Source organism: Chanodichthys erythropterus, chromosome 3, assembly GCF_024489055.1.
Source record: "Chanodichthys erythropterus isolate Z2021 chromosome 3, ASM2448905v1, whole genome shotgun sequence".
Taxonomy (NCBI): Eukaryota; Metazoa; Chordata; class Actinopteri; order Cypriniformes; family Xenocyprididae; genus Chanodichthys; species Chanodichthys erythropterus.
Window position 1 is genome coordinate 10,526,720 of NC_090223.1, and position 20,088 is coordinate 10,546,807.

Genomic DNA, 20,088 nt, shown 5'->3' on the forward strand with positions numbered 1-20,088 from the left:
GTGAGAGAGTACATGTGCTTTGAGTGTTAGACTTTTATTACAGCTGGACATTTAAAACAGCACCAGAGGATTCACACTGGAGAAAAACAAGAGACAAGGGATTCAGTCAATCAGGAACACTGAAAACACATGAGAGAATCCACAGCAGAGAGAAGCCGCACATGTGTGATCAGTGTGGAAAGAGTTTCTCTTTCAAAAGTCACCTGAAGATACACATGAAGATCCATGCAGTGGAGAAACCTGAAAAAATATGCTCGACGTTAGTCACTGCCCTTGCCGTCCAGAATAAAAGAGAACATCCCAATCGAGTGAAGGGATTTGTGGAAACTTCTAATTATTGTGATACAACATTTGCCTTGCATTTCAGCATGAAAAGACAAATATTTCAGGTGAAGGATAATCCACTTCTTTCCAACCGGCGTTTTCACGGCGACCCATTTTTTAAACACTCCACAAAAGAGCAAATTTCCCCTTCCACCCATCTCGGTGCTCGGCCCCCTCTTAAGCGGGCCATCATCCGATGTTATTCTCCCTCTTGCCACCCGGGCCGAGGCTTGGAAAGCCATCCCCGGAGCTGGATTCAAAAATTTATAAGCCAGGGCTACTCGCTCCAGTTTGCCAGAAGACCTCCGCGTTTTGGCGGGGTTATTTAGACTTCGGTACGAGGTTTTAACTCTGTTGAGAAAAGGGGCTATAGAAATAGTTCCCTTCCCAGAGAGCGAGTCGGGCTTCTACAGCCGCTACTTCTCCGCTAATTCTGGACCTAAGGTTATTGAATCTTTCCCTCATGAAGCGAAAGTTCAAAGTACTGATGCTGAAGCAGATCCTCACGCAGAGGTACTTTCGACAGACGCGTTCAACTCGGGTTGGGGCGCACTGTGCGAGGGCAGTCCGGTCTTCGGCTCATGGACTCACAAGGAAAGCCACCTTCAGATCAACTGCCTCGAGATGCTGGCAGTGACACGAGCCCTCCATGCTTTCCAGGCTTATTTGACGGATCGCCACGCCCTAGTCCAGTCGGACAGTATGACAGTGGTCTCTTACATAAACCGACAAGGGGGTCTTTCGTCCAGCCGCTTATGCACTCTGGCGAAGCGCCTTCTGGAATGGGCATCACCAAGAGTCCGGTCCCTCAAAGCAACTCATATACCCGGGAGGAACAATCTGGGAGCAGATATGCTGTCTCGGAACAACGTCCCCTCAGACGGGTGGATGCTCCACCCCCAGACGGTTCTCACTATATGGGAGTTCTTCGGGAAAGCAGAGGTGGACCTCTTCGCCTCAGAAGACGACTATCATTGCCCAACTTATTATTCGAAGGAGGATGATGCATTGGCCCACACTTGGCCCAGTACCCTTCTTTATGCCTTTCCCCCGATCGTCCTGATCCCTCAGGTCATCAGGCGAATCAGGGAAGAAAAGCACAGAGTTCTGTTAGTGGCCCCACTTTGGAGGAGCCAGATTTGGACCTCGGAGCTGTTCAGGCTTTCTACGACAGCTCCATGGCCGATCCCCCTGAGACGAGACCTTCTCTCTCAGGCGAACAGAACAATCTGGCACACGCAGCCGGAGTTTTGGGCTCTACATCTGTGGATCCTCGACGGGAGCCGTCTGACCTCCCGAGGAATGTGCTAGATACCATTTCCCAGGCGAGAGCCCCGTCCACGAGACGCCTCTATGCCCAGAAAGAGTCGGACTTTGTTAGCTGGTGTTCCACACCCAACATAGACCCGGAGGAGTGCGATGTATCTTCTATACTAACCTTCCTCCAGGAGCGTCTGGAATTGGGGCGAGCCCCCTCCACGCTCAAGGTTTACGTAGCAGCCATTGCAGCGTTTCACTCGCCCATCACTGGACAATCAGTAGTGCGGAATGATCTGGCCAAACGACTCTATGGTCGTTCTGAAGCCGAGGGTTGGCTACGTCCCCAAGGTGCTCTCAACGCCGTTCAGAGCACAAGTTATTTCACTGTGCGCTTCCCTGTTCATCGGATGTGCTAGAGCTGGAATCATTATGCCCTGTCAGGGCTTTACGCGTCTACATCGAGTGATCACAGCCTTTCCGGCAGTCTGATCAGCTATTTGTCTGTTTTGGTGGCCACACCAAAGGGTCTTTAACGATGGATTGTCGACGCTATAGCTCTCTCTTACTCCTCTGTGGGTGCAACCTGCCCCATCGGAGTTAGAGCCCATTCCACTAGAGGCATGGCTTCGTCGTGGGCCTGGTCCAGTAGAGTCTCAATCAAAGACATCTGTGAGGCGGCCGGCTGGTCTTCACAGTCCACTTTTGTCAGGTTCAGTTGGACGTTCCGACCTTACAAGCTTGGGTCCTTTCAGTGTAAATTCGCAGCCCTTTAGTGTTCCGCTTTTTGCACAACCCAGGAGTTCTCTCCTTTTGTAGTGTAACAGGGTAACAGCAGCTTCGGCCTTCACTTGCCCTTGGTCCCCCTTATGGCATCCAGTCAAGCTCTGTCGTTCCCCAGCCGTGGCACGGCGCGGTTGAATTCGTTCCCCCATACGCAGTACGAGTGAAGTATCGAAAGGGAACGTACTCGGTTACTAACGTAACCTCGGTTCCCTGAGATACGGAATGAGTACTGCGTTACTTTCCACTAGAGAAATGCATTATGCGCTGTTTTCTTTTTTGCGTGCGATCTCATGCCTGCACTCAGCAGGTTGCTAATATCTGAACAGGCTGCGCACGTTTTTTTTAAATGGACAGAGTCAGAGAATCATCAACATTGGCTTGTTGGTTAAAAATCCTCAAACAGCTTACGTTAATAGCCTGTTAGATGAAATAAATAACATAAAAATTCAAAGTAATCACTTTGGTAATCTAAAATACTTTTTGAATGTAACTGTAATTTAATTACCATCTATTTAAAATGTAACTGTAATGAAATACAGTTACTTAAATTTTGTATTTTAAATAAGTAACGTCGTTACATGTATTTCGTTACTCCCCAGCCCTGGAGATAAGAGACCATCAGATAACGTGATTTATGGTGAGAGGAGGAGAAATGTATACATCATACAAAAGACAATGTTTAATTGGTCAGTACTCCCTTCAGAGGCTGGACACAAATTCAAGTTTAAAATCTCAGAATACAAACAAAGCTTTAGACGAGTAGACAAGACAATGACAAGAATATAAAGGCAGATCAGCTTCATTCAAGCCATCACACTCTCGTCTCACTTTCATTTGTTTTAGTTTTCTTTTCCGTTGAGAGTCTTTCTCAGGTTAGGTTTTGTGCCCAAAGTTTATCAACGAGTCTACAGTCTTTGCTGCCTCAAAACTTTAAATTTCAGCCACGAATGAGACTCCACTCCTCCGCCAACACACAAGAATGTGATTGGCTTCCCACAACATCAATCTAGACATGAAAAGACTTGAAGAGAAGTGTCTTGTGTGCTTATGAATTTAATGTGTTAAACTGCCGATCTCTGTTCCCTTTTTAATAAATAGTGTTGTCACTAGAGTTTGGATATTTATATACGCTACAAAGCTGATAGTTATGGCCTGTTCAAATGAATGCTGGACGATTCAGTTGCTTAGTCATAAAATAAGTGACTGTAAAATTCCCTATAAATTAACTAATAATTCCCTTTGAGCTAAATTGAACTGTGTACCCTTACAATAGTTCATTTTTATGTCCTTTCATATTTCTTTTATTAGTATTATTATTTACTGAAAATGAAATTAAGCTTTTTTTTTGTTTTTAAATTTAAAGTACAGTTAAATACATATTTCAAGCATTTAAAATGTAAGACCTAAATAGAGATTTCCAACATACTGCTGTCACAAGCAAAACAAATTGACAGTTTTTGAGGGATATCATCAGTCTGTACATTCAGATGCTTTCTTATAACTTCTCTTTAAAATCCTGGCAAAAAGGAGCGTATTTATTCTAAAAAAACGCATGGCAAGATGAAGAGATCACAGCCCCATCAAGTACATTTGGAATTTCCTACCATTATATCTACCATTTTAGAATCATTTGGTAATAAAAACATTTTTAACATCTATACTCTTTCTCCTTAATAATGGTTCAAAGGCAATAGTATATAATTGACCAGAAAGTGGGCACCCCTGTCTAATTCCTCTTTTTCCAAGAATTGAGATACTCAACCTTTACAAATACAGAAACATCACATATAACAGTTTTATTCAAGAAATAAACTTGTCACCAAAAGCAATTGCATCTCTTTAAAGAAACAAATTATCCATAATAGACAGTTTGGGTACACAGTTAGTATGATTATCATAAAAAATTGTGTCCAGAAAGCATTTTAACCTGTTTGTCAAACATTTAATCAAAAATTTTCAGCTGCTTGGAAGACAACCATTTTCAAAAGACTCTTGTGTTACTTCATAAAAATACTGCCCTAAAATGTTCCAGAAATGACAATGGAAATCTGTGGTTATTCCATCAACGCCAGGCAAGTGTCCCAATGAGAGTTGTTTAACTGCATCTGTGAACTTTTTTTAAAGTAAAAAAGCATGTTTAATGTTAAATCAAACAACAAATGACAAAAAAAAAAAAAAAACACTCATTGCTCTTGAATGAATAGCTTTTGTAACTAAATAATGATTAATATTTAATTTATATAATGAAGTTAATATGTAGTGTTATTTTATATTTGATTACTTTATCCATTTTCTGTACCTGAAAACTACTGTAAGATACCTGAAAAATCAGTTTATGTAATTTGAAATCAGTTTATTTTATGTGAATATTTGCTCTATTGTATTTATTTGTGATGTTGCTTGTAGTTTGATTATTTGTTCTTATTTTCCTTATTTTTATTTGACAGTAGTCCTATTTTCCCTGAACATGGCACATACCGAACCGTTCCGAAACCGTAACCCTAAAACCGTGATATGATCTAAAACGTGAGCATTTTGAACCATTGCACCTCTACTATTCACGCCTTCCCTTTCGATCATTATCTTCAATAGAGCAGTTTTATAGTCTTTTCTCATATATCCTGACTCAAATCAGTTTCTAGCAGCAAACACTCAGAATAAAGTGAGATGATCTGCTAATGATCTGAATGTCTTGTTGAATGAGTGTTGATAGTCTGAGGATCATCAATATTAACAGAAAAACTGCTGAAAACACTCTTTATTTCATGTCAGTAGTTCCTGTTTTCACCTCATTTATTATGCTGATGTCTTCAGATCTGCTGTAAATTGACACTTAAAGCTCATTTCATTGCTGTCAACAGACTGAGGGTGTTTGTTGATTACAGATATGTACATTTATTTCTGTCTTTATGCTTTCAACTCCTTTTCTGACCATTATTTGTATATTATATTTAAAAACAAACTCAGTTAATGATATATTTTCCATTTTGGCAGATCAGTTTCTCCCACACTGAAATTCATCATCATCAATGAAGCTCCTCCCTCATCGCTAACATCATCAGTGAAGCTCCTCCCACATCAATTAACCAATAAATGTAAATGAACGTTATTTATATTTATATATTATATTTAAAAACAAACCCAGTTAATGATATACATATGCTGGTCACATAATTAGAATATCATCAAAAAGTTATATATTTTTTTATTTTAAATTATTTTTAAAAATTAAACTTTCATATATTTTAGATTCCCTACATGTAAAGTAAAACATTTCAGAAGGTTTTTTTTTTTTTTTTTTTTAAATTTTTATGATTAGAGCGTACAGCTCATGAAAGTCCAAAATCCAGTATCTCAAAATATTAGAATATTTCCTAAGATCAATCAAAAAATGGATTTTCAAAACAGAAAAGTTCAAGTTCTTTAAAGTATGTTCATTTGTGCACTCAATACAAGTGTGGCATGGAAGTGATCAGCCTGTGGCACCGCTGAGGCACTATTGAGCCTTCAGATCATCTGTATATTGTTGGATCGACTATTTCTCATCTTTCTCTTGAAATCCCATAGATTCAGGTTAGGCATGTTGGCTGGCCAATAAAGTACAATAATATCATGGTCAGCAAACCACTTGGAAGTGGTTTTTGCACTGTGGGCAGGTGCTAAAGTCCTGCTGGAAAAGGAAATCAGCATCTCCATAAAGCTTGTCAGCAGATGGAAGCATAAAGTGCTCCAAAATCTCCTGGAAGATGGCTGCATTCACTTTGCACTTGATAAAACACAATGGTCCAACACCAGCAGACGTCACAGCCCCCCCCCCCCAAATCATTACTAACTTCAGAAACTTCACACTAGACTTCAAACAGCTTGGATTCTGTGCCTCTCCAGTCTTCCTTCAGACTCTGGGACCATGATTTCAACATGAAATGCAAAATTTACTTTTATCTGAAAAGAGGACTTTCGACCACTGTTCACCTTCCAGTTCTTTTTCTCCTTAGCCCAGGTAAGATGCTTCTGATGTTGTTTCTGTTTCAGAAGTGGCTTGGTAGTCCTTTTCCTGAAGATGTCTGAGTGTGGTGACTCTTGATGCGCTGACTCTGGCTTCATTCTGCTCATTGTGAAGCTCTCCCAAGTGTTTGAATCGGCTTTACTTGACAGTATTCTCAAGCTTGTGGTCATCCCTGTTGCTTGTGCACCTTTGCCTACCCAATTTCTTCTTTCTAGTCAACTTTGCATTTAATATGCTTTGATACATCACTCTGTAAACAGCCACCCCATTCAGTAATGACCATCTGTGACTTACTCTCTTTGTGGAGGGTGTCAATGATTGTCTCCTGGTCCATTGCCAAGTCAGCAGTCTTCCCCATTAGTGTGGTTTCAAAGAACAAGAGATACCCGGAATTTATACTGTAGGGATGGTCATTTAATGAAACTCAAATGTAAATATTCTAATATTTTGAGATACTGGATTTTGGACTTTCATTAGCTGTACGCTCTAATCAACAAATTAAAAAAAAAAAAAAAAAAAAAAAAACTTTTGAAATGTTTTACTTTACATGTAGGGAATTTATAATAATTGAAAGTTTCATTTTTTAAAAATAATTTACAATAAAAAAATGAACTTTTTCACGATATTCTAATTATATGACCAGCACCCGTATTTTCCATTTTGGCAGATCAGCTTCTCCAACACTGAAATTCATCATCATCAATGAAGCTCCTCCCTCATCACTCACATCATCAGTGAAGCTCCTCCCACAGCAGTTCTCCAATAAATTGTGGAATATCCCCATCAGACGAGTATCAGGAGGAGTTGAAATCTGCAAAGACTGAGTTTATTAAAGAGGACAGTGAGAACATGAGTGATCCAGAACCCTGCAGAATGAAACACACTGAAGATACTGAAGAACAAAGAGGTTGGTGTTTATTCTTCATTTATTCATGATGCTGAACAACATTTGTTAGAAAGATTCAAAAACACTTCTGTACATATAGATAAAGAATTAAACTATGAAACATAATGATCTGTTTTTTTTTTTCTTTTTAAACAAACTTTAAATATTAAATAATACTAAATATTGTTTGAAATAAGTTTACTGTTTAATTTATATCTGGTTCACAATTTGCAACGCAACCATAATTTTTTAATATATTTACATCATTGAGATTTTTTCAGGAATAATCCATAAACGCCAAACTGTGTCAAGTAAATACACTTTTCAGAATGGCTGACAGTGTTGTAAAATTAAATTAAGCAAAATCTGATTTATAGGTCCTGATAAAGTTGTATTTCTCTTATTGAAGTTATATATAGAAGTTATATAGATTATTCATCTTTGACTAACTTTGGTAACAGGGTTGATGAATGCGGTTAACACTGCACACACTAAATACGGTGGATTGGGATTATTTTCTTGTGCTCCCATCATGCTGTAAAAAGAGACCAGATCATGTCACTTCCTGGATGTCACAGTTAAAAAGACATCAAAGTGACAGTAATATTTTATAGCAGTTGTCTAGTGTGTAGAATTTGAGGGTGAACCAGACATAAATGAATCTTGCAGATGATTCATTCAAACAGAATATCCCATTGAATTCTGAATCAACAGTCAGGAATCTAATTCAGTTGAGTCTAGCTGAGGAAGGAAATGTCAACCTCAAGCAGTTTGTAAAAGGCAGATTAGTTTGAAGAGGGCACAGCTCGAGCCTCACCATAATAAATCCCCAAGACAGAGAAACAAAACAGGCCTTGTCTTCTTCTCCAAACCTTTGAATGAATTCTCTTGACCACAGAGTTGAAAACCACAGGAAGAAAACCCACAGAGACTGCTCTTATTAAATTCATCAAATTATTCTCAAAATGATGACTAAACAAACTTATCAAACATTGTTCAACTGCATAATTCTGTACCATGTCTTCAAGCTAATATGTAACACATCTGGGGCGCGTTTCCCCAAAGCATCGTCAGTCAACGATGGTGGTAAGTTCAACTGAACTCTATTGGTAACAATGAAACGTGCGGCCTTAGTTCACTTTGGGAAACCCCTGCTTAGATCACGCATAATTCATGAAATTATTACTGTCGAATGGTTTAATGGGAGCATGGAGTGTTTGGTATCAGTGTGAATGTCCTCTTACCACTTTAATCATTCTTTGAATTAAATTCATTGTATTCTTATTAATAGAAATCATGCTAAACTGCACTCTTGGGTAGAGCGGGGAGATAAGAGACCATCAGATAATGTGATTTATGGTGAGAGGAGGAGAAATGTATACATCATACAAAAGACAATGTTTAATTGGTCAGTACTCCCTTCAGAGGCTGGACAGAAATTAAAGTTTAAAATCTCAGAATACAAACAAAGCTTCAGACGAGTAGACAAGACAATGACAAGAAGATAAAGGCAGATCAGCTTCATTCAAGCCATCACACTCTCGTCTCACTTTCATTTGTTTTAGTTTTCTTTTCCATTGAGAGTCTTTCTAAGTCGACTCTACAGTCTTTGCTGCCTCAAAACTTCAAATCTCAGCCACGAATGAGACTCCACTCCTCCGCCAACACACCAGAATGTGATTGGCTTCCCACAACATCAATCCAGACACGAAAAGACTTGAAGAGAAGTGTCTTGTGTGCTAAAACTATGTTAAACTAATGTGTTAAACTGCCAATCTCTGTTACCTTGATAATAAATATTGTTGTCAATAGAGTTTGGATATTTATATACGCTACAAAGCTGATAGTTATGGCCTGTTCAAATGAATGCAGGACGATTCAGTTGCTCAGTCATAAAATAAGTGACTGTAAAATTCCCTATAAATTAACTAATAATTCTCTTTGAGCTAAATTGAACTGTGTACCCTTACAATAGTTCATTTATGCCCTTTTCATATTTCTTTTATTATTGTTATTTTTATTTACTGAAAATGAAATTAATTTTTTTTCTTTGATTTCAGACCTGATGGAAGAGAGCGAGGAGAGTGAAGAACTGAGTGAAGTGGAGGAGAAACATCATGACAAACCTGGAGAAAAACCTTTGTGTCGCTCAAAGACTAAAAAGACATTTTTAAAGAAAAGAAGAGCCAAGAAATCTGCAACCTGCACTCAGTGTGGAAAGAGTTTCACACAGAAAAGTCATCTTGATGTTCACATGAGAGTTCATACTGGAGAAAGACCGTTCACATGTGATCAATGTGGGAAGAGCTTCAATCAATCATCAAACTTTAATGTTCACATGAGGATCCACACTGGAGAGAAGCCGTTCACATGTGATCACTGTGGCAAAACATTTATTGGCTCAATAAACCTGAAGAGACACCTTAGAGTTCATACGAATGAGAAGCCACATCCATGTTCTGTGTGTGGAAAGAGTTTTTCACAGCTGTGTAGTTTACATAAACATGAAAAAACACACTGGTGTGAGAGAGTTCATGTGCTTTGAGTGTGAGAAGACTTTTACTACAGCTGACCATTTAAAACGGCACCAGAGAATTCACACGGGAGAAAAACCTTACAAGTGTTCACACTGTGACAAGAGATTCAGTCAGTCATCAGATCTGAAAACACACAAGAGGTTCCACACTGGAGAGAAGCCGCACACGTGTGATCAGTGTGGAAAGAGTTTCACTTTAAAAAGTCACCTGAAGCGACACATGAAGATCCATGCAGTGGAGAAACCAGATCACCACAGTCTGAAATCACAGTAAGTTGTTCATCTTTATCATCAACAAAGTCTTTTCTGTGTGAGCCAGTCAGATCTCTCCTCTCCACCTATAGCTGATGGTGCTGTGAAGAGACACCTGGTGTGATCGTGAAGCACTTTGTGTGTTCAGTATATAAATGCCTCATTCATTAATAGTTCATATCATGTCTGTTGGAAGGTAACGTATTTGTTTTTATGAAGAACCACCAGAAAGCATCTGGAAGGAGAGGACAGAGAGATCCAGTGATCCAGAACCTGCAGATGAAACTTCACGATACTGAAGAACAAAGAGGTTGTGTCAATGAGTGACAAAGAAACATCATCCAAAGTTCATCTTCAGCAGTTTGTGTTCATGTACCTAATGCTTTTGTATCACTCAGTTCTCTTTTAAAAAGGAAACTAGTATTTGTTTTTGTTTCTGTGCTCATATTCAGAGAGGTGAAGAAGAGGCATAGAAAGACAATCTGATATTTTTTTTGTATCATTCTTTATTGTTTTTTATTAAAACATCTAGTTTCTCTTCCACTTTTACTCTTCCATTCAAGTGTAAGAGATATACTTTCATATAATTTTGAAACTGGACACTTTGGTTAGGGTTAGGGTCTCTTCTTCTAATGCATAATAAGTCATATTTCACCACACATGACTGTCATTGAATGAGATTACTGTCTGTCTACATTATTATTTAAAGGAAAGTTGTAGCGCTTACAGTTACAAAATTCTTGTTTCCTTCAGGTGTGTGGAACCAAAAAAGATTAACTTAAGCTAAACAGAGAAGAGTGGCTGGGTCGCACACTGAATCCAAAAAAGACTAAGGTCTATAAAAATACAACATTTATTATATAAATTGCATGGTGCAATAAAGTGCAAAGTGCAAGTGAATTAAAAACAGAGGAGCAGACGTTTCAGCAATTTGCTATCCTCAGTGCCTAAGATGCAACAAATCACCCTTTTTCGAGAAAGACAAGCAATTCAGAGCCATCAGCTTAATCCAATTATCACAATCATCAATTAGCACCAATAACAATCAATTATCACAGGTGTCACAGCAAGAGAGTCTGAAAGGCAATAAACAAGGCAAAATACATTAAATGTATATAGAAAACTATGAAAATAAATTTGGCAGAAAAAAAAAAAACTTCATAATTTTCATGTGTATGCTGCTCCATCTATAATTGAAGATGTCGTCTTTTGCTGAGATCAATTTAATCACGGACTCTAAAGCAAAAACCTTCACCTACAATCCTGAAGATTCTGAAGATATCCTTTTTCCTAGAGCTGAAATCAGTGTCCTGCATTCAGAGACAATTCAAAATTCTATGAATCATTACAAACACCTCTTAGAGAAAGAGATCCGCTATACTTTACATGGTTCAACTCTCAGTGAATACTGGAGAGCAGGTCAAATTCCCAGAGGTCTGAGAATCCAAAAGGCACCCACGATTGGTGGAGGAGACCCTGAGTTTTGCAAGAAATGGTGTGAAATCATGAATAAAGCATCATTGGATCTCACTCTTCTTGTCATTGAATTCACAAAGGTGAGAGTAGATCTTGAAGAAACTAAAGCCTCCATCGTGGCATCTCATAGTGAAGCTACCTTCAATAGACAAGTGGAATTGCTGAACACCTCAGTAGAATTTAAACAAGACCTACTACAGAAGAAGATACGAAAATTTCGCAGAGATACATTGGACTACAAAGATAATAGAGTCTATCCCTGGCTTAATCGTAACCGCACGTTTAACAGACCCTCACGTAAGGTCAGGTTTGAAGATGAGATCCCATTTACTTCTTTATCAAGTGGAGACAGTGATGTGGATTTTTTATCCGATCACACAAGTGACACAGAAAATCATCAAAGAATGTCACGTCAATACCAACTTCGCAGAAGACCACTCGACGGGGGAGGCGTGGGGGCAAGAGGAAACCCTCGACGACCAGTTCGGAAGAGATGAACCCGCCTAAAGACAATCTCATCTTCAACCTTACAGGTCAAGAATTGCATCCACAAGAAGTAAGTCTGCTTAATAAGGGCTTAAGTTTTGTTCCATATAAAGCCACAGACCCTTTTGTCACTAAGATGGAACTTTTCAAGACTCAAATGCTTTTATAAAAATACTCCAGCAAATCAAAAAAATGCACATGCGTGTAATGTCAGAGCTAAATTCAAACCTATCAGTACTTTTTGTCCATCTGTAGCTAATTTCTCTATTGATACATATTGTAGGCTAGTGGAAAGGGATGTTACTAACTTATTTGATTATCCATCGTCATCTCTGCACAAAAAGTCTAATTTGACACTTTCTGAAAAAGAGGCCCTTGATAAACTATGTCATAATAAAGATATTGTAATCAAACCTGCAGATAAAGGAAGTGGATTGGTGATCCTTCCTCAAGCTCTCTATATTCAGGAGGCTCTTCGTCAATTAGATAATAGCTGGTATTTTCAAACCTTACCATCAGATCCAATGGCCCAGTTTCAGATGGAGATTGAGATGTTTCTTCAGAAAGCACATGCTCAATTATTGATCTCTGATAAAGAGATGCAATACTTGTTCAATCATTCTCCAAGTATCTCCAGTGTTCTGTATCCTTCCCAAGGTACATAAAAGCTTGATTAATCCACCAGGATGGCCAATAGTAGCTGGTAATAATAGTTTGACTGAACCACTTCGAATTTTGTTGATTTTGTTCTGAGACCGTTAGTCACTTCTCTTCCCAGTTATCTGAGAGATACAGCAGATTTCCTTCAATGTCTATCTACCATTCAATATGTTGAGCAGGATGTTTTATTGGCAACTATGGATGTGACTTCACTATATATTAATATTTTACATCACAAAGGCCTATTGGCCCTTAAACATTTTCTTGATTTACGTGTTGAAGATGATGCTCTTCCATCTAAATTTATCATTGAAATGGCTGAAAAGGTTCTCACTAAGAATTATTTCCTATTTGAAAACCAGTATTATTTACAGATTGAAGGCACTGCTATGGGGGCCACTATGGCTCCAGATTATGCCAATTTATATCTGGGTTTTTTGGAGGATAGATATGTTTTTAACAACAATCCTTTTTTTGACAATATCATTCTGTTTAAAAGATACATTGATGACCGTTTTGTTATTTACAAAGGTTCTGTAAGTGATTTTGAAGCATTTGTTCTATATATGAATTGCCTTAGACCTTCGATTAAGTTCATACATGATGTTGGAATCTCCAAATGTCAATTTCTTGGATACTTGTATATCAATTGTTGACAAACAGATTGTTTCCTCTCTTTATAGAAAAGATACAGCTAATAACAGTCTCCTTCATGCTACCAGTGCACATCCAACTTCTTTAAAACGCTATAGTCAATTTTTGAGACTTTATCGTATCTGCTCTAGGAAGATTTTTGACATTAAAGCCCATAATTTATATGCAGATTTTAAATCGCGTGGATATCCCAATAAGTGGCTTGACAGTGCACTTGAGAAGGTTCACAGTTTACAAGAACATTAAGAAAGTAACTTGATTGCAATTAACAGTAAAACAAGCTATTCTTGTGTCTTTAAATCTACATTTAGTCCATTGAGTAATGATATCAGGAGGATTATTAAGAGTCACTGGCATATCATTCAAAGTGATCCTCCGTTATTAAATGTGTTTAATGATCCACCACTTTTTATTTCTTCTAGGAGGGATAAGCTCGTTCATGCAGATACACAGTGTCTCTTCTCCGACCATCCTAGTTGATGCCCAGGGTAATTTTCCATGTCACAGATGCACTTCTTGCACAAAATATGTCAAATGTCAATCATTTGTACATCCTTGTACACAAAAAACATACAAGATCAAACAATTGATAACCTGCAAGAGTACATATGTGATTTATATTATTATTTGTCCATGTTCTTTGTTATATGTTGGTAAAACTACATGTGCTTTGCGCACTAGAATGATTGAGCATACTAGTGCAATTCGTAGGCGTGATGATACATCTCCGATTTATCGTCACTTCAATTTTGCCAAACATTCTTTGTCTGACATGAAGTTCCTGGGCATCGAGAGGATTTTACCTCATAGAAGAGGCGGAGATAGAGACAAGAAATTGTTACAAAGGGAGGCATTTTGGATTTTTTAGCTTAAATCTCCATTTCCTGATGGCATGAATGAAGAACATGACCTTTCTTGTTTTTTGTATTTTATTTTATTTTCATAGTTTTCTATGTACATTTCATGTACTTTGCTGTTTATTGCCTTTCAGACTCTCTTGCTTGTAACACCTGTGATAATTGATTGTTATTGGTGCTAATTGGTGATTGTGATAATTGGATTAAGCTGATGGCTCTGAATTGCTTGTCTTTCTAGTAAAAGGGTGATTGTTTGTTGCATCTTAAGCACTGAGGATGGCAAATTGCTGAAACATCTGCTCCTCTGTTTTTAATTCACTTGCACTTTGCACTTTATTGCACCATGCAATTTATATAGTAAATTTTGTATTTTTCTAGACCTTAGTCTTTTTTTTTTTTTTGATTCAGTGTGCGACCAGCCACTCTTCTCTGTTTTGCTTAAGTACATTATTATTTCACCATTGATATCCTGTATATACACTTCAAAGAGTTTAGTCAGTTTGATGTTCATTCACACCATGAGGCTTCATGAAGTCAGAACAATTACCCTCATTCAAGTGTTGATAAAAAGGATTCATGACGCTAGAATAAACTGTTTTAAAATTTAAAGTACAGTTAAAGACATATTTCAAGCATTTAAAATGTAAGACCTAAATGGAGACTTCCAACATACTGCTGTCATAAGCAAAACAAATTAATAATTTTTGAGGGATACCATCAGTCTGTACATTCAGATATTTTCTTTGTATAACTTCTCTATAAAATCCTGGCAAAAAGGAGCGTAATTCTTCTAAAAAAACGCATGGCAAGATGAAGAGATCAAGTACATTTGGAATTTCCTACCATTATATCTACCATTTTAGAATTAATTGGTAATAAAAACATTTTTTAACATCTATTCTCTTTCTCTTTAATAATGGTTCAAAGGCAATGTCAGTATATAATTGACCAGAAAGTGGGCACCCCTGTCTAATTCCTCTTTTTCCAAGAACTGAGACACTCAACCTTTACAAATACAGAAACATCACAATATAACAGTTTCATCCAAGAAATAAATGTCACCTAAGGTTTGATGCAGAAAGTGGGCACCCCTGTCTAATTCCTCGTTTTTTTTTTATTTTTTTTCAAATTGAGGCACTCAACCTTCCTCCCACTTTCACTTGTACAGAAACATCACAACATAACAGTTTTATCCAAGAAATAAACTTGTCACCAAAAGCAGTTGCATCTCTTTAAATAAACAAATGATCCATAATAGACAGTTTGGGTACACAGTTAGTATGATTATCATAAAAAAAAAATGTCCAGATATTTTTTTTAACCTGTTCATCAAACATTTAATCACAATTTTATAATCCCTACATAAAAGAGAAATAGGTCTCCAATTCTTCAAAAAACTAAATCCCATTTTTTAGGTAACAGGGACAATACTGCCCCTCTACAGCTGCTTGGAAGACAACCATTTTCAAAAGACTCTTTTGTTACTTCATAAAAATACTGCCCCAAAATGTTCCAGAAATGACAATAGAAATCTGTGGTTATTCCATCAACGCCAGGCGAATGTCCCAATGAGAGTTGTTTAACTGCATCTCTGAACTTTTTTAAAGTAAAAAATGTTAAATGTTTAATGTTAAATCAAACAACAAATGACAAAAACACTCACTGCTCTTGAATGAATAACTAAATAATGATTAATATTTAATTTATACAGTGAAGTTAATATGTAGTGTTATTTTATATTTGACTACTTTATCCATTTTCTGTACCTGAAAACTACTGTTAGATACCTGAAAAATCAGTTTATTTTATTTAAATATTTGCTCTATTGTATTTATTTCTGATGTTGCTTGTAGTTTGATTATTTGTTCATATTTTCCTTATTTTTATTTGACAGTAGTCATATTTTCCCTGAACATGGCACATACCGAACCGTACCAGAACCGTGACCCTAAAACCGTGTTACGAACCGAACCGTGAGCATTTTGAACCATTGCACCTCTACTATTCACGCCTTCCCTTTCAATCATTATCTTTCAATAGAGCAGTTTTATAGTCTTTTCTCATATATCCTGACTCAAATCAGTTTCTATCAGCAAACACTCAGAATAAAGTGAGATGATCTGCTAATGATCTGAATGTCTTGTTGAATGAGTGTTGATGGTCTGAGGATCATCAATATTAACAGAGAAACTGCTGAAAACACTCTATTTCATGTCAATAGTTCCTGTTTTCACCTCATTTATTATGCTGATGTCTTCAGATCTGCTGTAAATTGACACTTAAAGCTCATTTCATTGCTTTCAACAGACTGGGGGTGTTTGATGGCTACAGATATGTACATTTATTTCTGTCTTTATGCTTTCAACTCTTTTTCTGACCATTATTTGTATATTATATTTAAAAACAAACTCAGTTAATAATATATTTTCCATTTTGGCAGATCAGCTTCTCCCACACTGAAATTCATCATCATCAATGAAGCTCCTCCCTCATAACTCACATCATCAGTGAAGCTCCTCCCACATCAATTAACCAATAAATGCTGGAATATTCACATCAGACGAGCATCAGAGCATCAGGAAGAGCTGAAATCTGCAAAGACTGAGTTTATTAAAGAGGACAGTGAGAACATGAGTGATCCAGAACCCTGCAGAATGAAACACATTGAAGATACTGAAGAACAAAGAGGTTGGTGTTTATTCTTCATTCATTCAAAGATTCAAACACTTCTGCACATTTAGAGAAATAGTTAAACGATGAAATGGAATGATCTGTTGTTCTTTTTAAACAAATGGTGAATAAAGGGAGGTTTGAGAAACTTTAAATATTAAATAATACTAAATATTGTTTGAAATTAGTTTACTGTTTAATTTATATCTGGTTCACAATTTGCAACGTAACCATTATTTTCAGACCTGCAGCAAATCAAAAGAATCTGGGAAACACCATTCAACAAGCTAAAGATGGTGACAAGGGAATCCCTATTTAAAGACACAAATGTCGAACACAAGTATCTCCAGATTAACTGGTGCATTGATAAAAAGTCTAAAAACCTGCCTAAGAAAGAATAGAAGGGTTAAATTAATGATTGATCTGGTCTTATGAAGTGCATAAGTGTATTTCTAGAAACTTGAGATTTCATAATTTCACTCTCTTAAAACTCACTTCCTTCTTTCTGCAACTAGCGTGAATGTGTGTGTGTTAGTTTGTGTTAGAATAATCAATTTATATCATTGTCTCATTCATAACTTTAAAGAGAAGTGTCTTGTGTGCTTATGAATTTAAAGTGTTAAACTGCCGATCTCTGTTACCTTGATAATAAATAATGTTTTCACTAGAGTTTGGATATTTATATATACGCTACAAAGCTGATAGTTATGGCCTGTTCAAATGAATGCAGGACGATTCAGTTGCTCAGTCATAAAATAAGTGACTGTAAAATTCCCTATAAATTAACTAATAATTCTCTTTGAGCTAAATTGAACTGTGTACCCTTACAATAGTTCATTTTATGTTCTTTCATATTTCTTTTTATTATTGTTATTTTGATGTACTGAAAATGAAAAAAAAAAAATCTTTGATTTCAGACCTGATGGAAGTGAAGGAGGAGAGTGAAAAACTGAGTGAAGTAGAGGAGAAACATCATGACAAACCTGGAGAAAAACCTTTGAGTCGCTCAAAGACTAAAAAGACATTTTTAACAGAAAGAAGAGCCGAGAAATCGACAACCTGCACTCAGTGTGGAAAGAGTTTCTCTACCAAACAAAGTATTGATGCTCACATGAGAGTTCATACTGGAGAGAAGCCGTTCACATGTGATCAGTGTGGAAAGAGCTTCAATCAATCATCAAACTTTAATGCTCACATGAGGATCCACACCAGAGAGAAGCTGTACACATGTGATCAATGTGGTAAAACATTTACTCAGTCAATAAACCTGAAGACACACCTGACAGTTCATACGAAGGAGAAGCCACATTCATGTTCTGTGTGTGGAAAGAGTTTTTCACTGCTGCAAAATTTACAGAGACATCAGAAAATACACACTGGTGTGAGAGAGTTCATGTGCTTTGAGTGTGAGAAGACTTTTACTACAGCAGACTGTTTAAAACGTCACCAGAGAATTCACACTGGAGAAAAACCTTACAAGTGTTCACACTGTGACAAGAGATTCAGTCAGTCATCAGATCTCAAAAAACATGAGAGGATTCACACCGGAGAAAAACCTTACAAGTGTTCACACTGTGACAAGAGATTCTATCAGTTAACAAATCTAAAAACACATGAGAGGATCCACACTGGAGAAAAACCTTACAGGTGTTCACACTGTGACAAGAGATTTAGTCTGACATCATATCTGAAAAGACATGAGAGGATCCACACTAGAGAGAAGCCGCACACGTGTGATCAGTGTGGAAAGAGTTTCACTGTTAAAAATGAACTGAAGCGACACATGAAGATCCATGCAGTGGAGAAACCACATGACCACAGTCTGAAATCACTGTAGGGTCTAAGTTGTTCATCTTTGTTCAACTTTGCTTCTCTTCTACTAATGCATAATAAATCATATTTCACCACATGCATGACTGTCATTGAATGAGATTGTTGTCTGTCTACATTATTATTTCACCATTGATATCATGTATATACATTTCAAAGAGTTTGTTCTAGTCAGTTTGATGTTCATTCACACTATGAGGCTTCATGAAGTCAGAACAATTACCCTCATTCAAGTGTTGAGAAAAAGGATCCATGAAGCTAGAATACTTTTTTTTTTAAATACTCTCCAGCCTTTGTGGAGGACTTTACAGAACTGTTATCAGCAATTTCCTCTGAGTTTGACTGTTTTGCTATTACTGGGGACTTTAACATCCACATAGAAAATGCAGAATCCAATATGGCAAAAGAAATCATAACTGTTTTGAATACTTTTGATCTGACTCCGCATGTACTTGGAGCTACACACAATCGTGGACACACTCTAGATTTAATTATTAGTAAGGGTCTAAACATTTCATCCATTGTCATTAAGGATGTAGCGCTATCTGATCATTTCTGTATTTTCTTTGATTTATTGATCTCTCTAACTGTTGAAGCTAGATCTGTCTCGGTCAAAAAGCGATGCTTAAATGAGAACACTAGTGCACTGTTTATGAAGGCTATATCTTTAACACCAAGCATATCTGCAGACTCTGTTGATTTTCTCCTTGATTCTTTTAACTCAAAAGTACAGAATGTCATTGATAACATTGCTCCTGTGAAAGTCAGGAAGAAGAGTGGCAGACAAAAAGCACAGAGAGAAACTCAACAGCAGTGCAAAATATGAAAAGACAATGCAGAAAAGCTGAGCGCATGTGGCGAAAGACAAAACTTGAAATCCATTATAACATCTATAAAGATATTCTTCATGCTTTCAATGTTGAATTAGGCAAAGCTAGACAGACCTTCTTCTCAAATATTATAAACAAAAACTTAAACAACAACCGCACTCTTTTTGCTACTGTAGAGAGACTAACAAACCCCCCAAGTCAGATTCCCAGTGAAATGCTCTCAGACAGCAAATGCTGTGATTTTTATCCTTCTTCTCTGAGGAAATTAATAATATCAGAAAGGCGATCAGCACATCCTTGAGCTGCACTGGGGTAAAACAGATAAGATCACAACCTCAGAAAGCAGCTATTATGTCTGTTTTCAAAGCAATTGATGGTAAAATTTTGGAAGAAACAGTACAGCACCTTAAAACATCAACCTGCGCCCTTGACACACTTCCCACATCTTTTTTCAAAAGCGTGTTTAACTGTTTAGAAGCAGATCTCCTAGAAGTGGTAAACGCCTCACTTCTCTCTGGGACTTTTCCAAAATCCCTGAAAACTGCAGTTGTCAAGCCCCTCCTGAAAAAGAGCAATCT

At 37.2% G+C, this 20,088-nt stretch overlaps 1 pseudogene; it reads left to right on the forward strand.

The window, feature by feature from the left end:
• Positions 1–20,088, forward strand: part of LOC137003093 (uncharacterized) — a 243,826-nt pseudogene that overhangs the window by 215,560 nt on the left and 8,178 nt on the right.